At 38.7% G+C, this 4,531-nt stretch overlaps 1 protein-coding gene across 1 annotated transcript in view; it reads right to left on the reverse strand.

Moving 5' to 3' along the window:
- Positions 1-530, reverse strand: part of LOC101860402 (carbohydrate sulfotransferase 9) — a gene marked incomplete in the record, with an annotated part of 15,410 nt that extends 14,880 nt beyond the window's left edge. Inside the window, 1 exon segment of the mRNA XM_035969106.1 lies at positions 398-530.
- Positions 531-4,531: the final 4,001 nt, after the last annotated feature.

Below are 4,531 nucleotides of genomic sequence, written 5' to 3' on the forward strand. Positions count from 1 at the left end.
CCAATAGTAAACAAGCAAACAAAAACAAAAAGACAACCCATCTACTCTAACATTATTATAGCTGGACTATCGTGTACTGTATGTTTTAAAAACATAGCTTACCTGTCAGCGAGAGTTCCGTTTAGAGAAAGTCTTCGCAAAGAACGGGCTAGGGAGTCGTACATCATACATGTATTTATTTATAATGCATAAACATCAATAGTGGACACGTCTTACTTAGCGCCCATAAGCCTTCCACTTCCAACTCCTGGAAATCACCACAGCGGCACTAAACTGGAAATGACTACAAAGTACCGTCATGCCTTAAAGACCCTTTGTACTAGTAGAGTAGCTGGACAGCGAGTTTTGAGGTACGGCAGTTCTAGATCTCGTCTTTCATTGTACAGCTAAACCTTACTTTTCAACAATGTCCAGCTAAGCAGATCTAGGTCTCCTTTGGCCGGGATTTGGCTCAGCGCCTAAGGGGTCGCCATGGTTGGGTAGAGTTGCCTAATCTGTTTTTGTCTTGTTAGTATTGGACAAGAAGAAGTAGTACAGATTATTATACATTATTCTTTTTTAAACTGGAAAACCAAGTATATGCAAATCTGGGAAAAACCATCTTTAAAAAAAAAGACTTCAGTTAAATTAAATGGGCACATCTTTCTATCTTCATTTGGAACTGATATTATTTTTATTCAACGATATTATTATTTAAATACAAACATTACTGATAGTGATAGAAAGTCACAATTTAAACAGTGCATGTAATTGTCCTCTTTCCAGTTTGTGACAATGCTTGATTTGTTTCAGATACTTGGTTTTCAATTCAAACGGCAGTATAATATTATGTAGTTTTAAAACTGCATACTTGACACAGTTTGGTACGGGATTTATTATCTACCGTCAAGCAGCCATTGAGACAAAACTTTTCTTTTACTTTCTTGAGATGAGATCTACGACACTTCAGAGGGATAGTTATCTTGTTTGATATACCTGATGGTAAATGACCAAGGTTCGGCCGAGTTCTGACTATCTACGTTATATAATATACACAGCCTCTTGGAGCTGTGATCAGAAAGCTCAATATGAATTATCACATGTACGCAGACGATACACAATTATATAAGTCTGTTCCACCATCAGATGTTAAAACCTTGCTTACCATCATGGGTCTGTGTATTGATGATGTAAAAAAAAGTGGATGATTGATAATAAGCTCCAGCTTAATGAAAATAAAACTGAAATTCTTTAAAGTAACCCAAAGAAAAGCCATATCCCAATAGACATTGATCATATTTGTACTGAAAATGAAACACTATATTTTACTGATAAAGGAAAACATCTGGGAGTGTATTTTGATTAAAAATTGTCAATGGAACATCATATCAATTATTTATTATGTATCATTTTATTTTGTGAATTGCGTAGAACTGGTCATATGTCTATGTTTTTGAATGAACACTTGTTGAAAACGAACGTGTCATCTTTCTTGTTTTCACACACCGATTATTACAAAGCTTTACTAGCTAACATACAAAATACCACTCTTCACAAGTTACAATGTTTTCAAAACCAAGCTTCTAGGCTTGTACTAAAGAAAAAGAATGTCATAAAATTGCAATATTTATTATTATGTCATAAATGTGTAAATAACAAAGCTCCCTCGTATCTTAGTGATCTCATCCAGATTTATGGTCTATCTAGATCACTAAGATTGGGCGATCAGTATCTTTTAAGAGTTCCTAGAAAAGGAGGTAACATACAACATCTGAGTCTAAATTTTAAAAATCTTTAAAGACACATTTAATGACATCATTTTTTTGTGAGTAGATTCATGTTCAGCATAATGTAAATGTAAATGTCTTTGTTTCCATTTATGTATTTTGCGAATTGCATTGTGTACATTATTTTATTAAGTATGAGTATGTGCTCATTTCGGAACGATGTGTAAGCGTGCGCGTGTGATAAGTAAGTAGATGTGTGTGTGTGTGTGTGTGTGTGTGTTTGTGTGCGTTCGTGCGTGTGTGTGTGTCTTTATGTTTGTGTGCATGTGTGTGTGCACACGTGTGCGCACGCGCGTGTGTGTATGTGTGTGTGTGTGTGTGCGTGCGCGCGCGTTTGTGTGTGTGTTAGTGTGAGTGTGTATGAGTGTGTTTTGTTATAGTAGAGGGTTTTACGGCGCTCGCAATTGCATAAGGTCATATGAGCGCCAAGGGGTGGATGTCAATAGAGAAGTCTTTACATGGAATCAGACTTAGACTGCTCACCTCTCCAGCTTAAACAGCACAAGGTCTGCTTCGACTGTCAAGGCACCCCAAAATAGTAGGTCACAAGAGAGTGACAAACATACCAAAAAAGTAGAGGAAAATGACAATAGTAAGGATCCGGAAAGAAAAGGCAGCAGTTCCCTGTTATAGATCAGGCACAGTTATGAGCGTGACATGAGTCAGCCCATTTACAATTCTACTATGCTTGAACAAGAAATGTCCCCCATTTGGGAATGGCATAAAGACACTTCAGTCAGTGGCACTGCCTCGGTGGGAAGTGTGTGTGTGTGTGTGTGTGTGTGTGTGTGTGTGTGTGTGTGTGTGTGTGTGTGTGTGTGTGTGTGTGTGTGTGTGCGCCCGCGCGCGCGTGTCGCGTGCGTGAATATTGTTCGTACATGCATTTATGTAAAGCGCCTAGAGCTGTGTTTACACGAGAGTGGGCGCTCTAGAAATGATCTTCATTATCATTACATGTATTATCTTAATTTGGCTTTTTATTTAATTGGTGTCCAAACCAAGATGATAAAAAGTAGGTCTATAATATTAATTGCCGTATTATTTTGTTACGGTATCTAAGAGCACATTGTACTTTTCGTACTAAGAAACTAAACATTCCACGACTGAGTTAAATGTAGCCTACTGCTCAATGCTTCGAGTACATGTATTATACGATAGTTTATAGTTTGGTTTGAGAAGAGAGAGAGGCACATAATAGTCATCCATATGACAAAACTTAAAAGCCAGTTCACCGAATCTTGTGAAAAAGCAGGATAGAAAGAAAAAAAAATTATCATCAGAGGGAGGGGGGAAAAGTGTAGATCCAGATCTAGTGGTGTCCTACGACTACCACGTAACTATGTCCTTGAGCCCTTAGTTACTTTAGTACAAAAAGTAACATGTTCTCTTATATACCGTTCAATAGTAGACATAATATATGTCAATTATTATTATAGTCCTAGTGTTCTTCTCTAGCTTTCAAAATTAGACATCTATTGTTAAAGGTTTGTTTGCATGCCCCTATTTCTACAAGTTGAGCAGATCTAGATTTCTTACATGTACAAACCTGCTCTAAGGGGTGTATTACACGTTCAGTTAAAACTGACAGTCGTCCGTCCTCTTTGTGATAAGAAAATGATAGCCTAAAAGGTGGGATCTCAACAAAAATACATGTATAATTTTTTGATCTTCAAAATCCAGCAAGAAAAAGAGTAATCCGCGAATCATTTTGAATTTTTTAAAATATGCTGGTTCCGAATTTGATATCATTTTTACGTTCAGACGAACAGTAGTTTTCATTAAGTTTACAAATGAGAATTTAATCAACAGCGGGTTTGCAGACACGACAGACTGTCAGATCGGTCGGCCGCTACAAACTTCAGGCATACCTTGATTTTTGTGCGTCCGGCCTTATGGCTGTCTGTTTTAGAGCCTTTTACGGGGTGCCTATCGGGAATGAGATCGGGTCGGTCGAGTCGGGTCGGGTCGGGGGAAATGGCCTCACTCGTCACATGAAAACAAAATGCGTTTGTTTTTGAGTCGACTAGTCGGGCGCGATCGGCTTATGCCACGATAGCCGCTTTGCACCCTCAATCTGGCTTGCAAACCGCCCCGGCCAGACCCGATCACTCAATGGGCACCCCGTATTTAGATACATGGTCACATTCCACTAAAAATTATTTTGTACATAATGATGTTAACGAGCCATTTATAGTAGTCTATGAAAACAGAACTAAACTGATATCACACCAATACGCTGTCCCAAGCAGATCAAGTACGGAGATAAACCGAAAGAATAGGCCAGCAATGCACTTAACACACACACACACACACACACACACACACACACACACACACACACACACACACACACACACACACACACACACTGAATAAAGTAAATAAGGTTTTGGGGGCCAGGTAAGCTTGCAGTTGGAAGTAAGCGGTGAACAAAACACCAAACAGAGCCATGTGTGACTCAATATTGAAGTTGCAATAAAGATTTAATTAGAGCCACCATACCAGCACATGTCCGTGTTGACTAATAGTGACTAGAGATGGGTTTAAAGATAACTATTATTGCTGAAATATGGGATGTAGGCCTACTGTTCAAGACAGTCTTGACAGCAACAGGAGAGCCAAAGTGAAAAGAAAAATGATCTTTAGTTTTTTGCAACTGCATTAGGTCATATGAGGGCCAAAAGTGATCTTTGTGAGGGCTCTTTCCATTTTGTGGACAATAACTGCTCAATTCGCCGAGTTAGGTGACGTCACCACTGAGCCCG

The sequence above is a fragment of the Aplysia californica genome, unplaced genomic scaffold, assembly GCF_000002075.1.
Source record: "Aplysia californica isolate F4 #8 unplaced genomic scaffold, AplCal3.0 scaffold00117, whole genome shotgun sequence".
NCBI classification, from domain to species: domain Eukaryota; kingdom Metazoa; phylum Mollusca; class Gastropoda; order Aplysiida; family Aplysiidae; genus Aplysia; species Aplysia californica.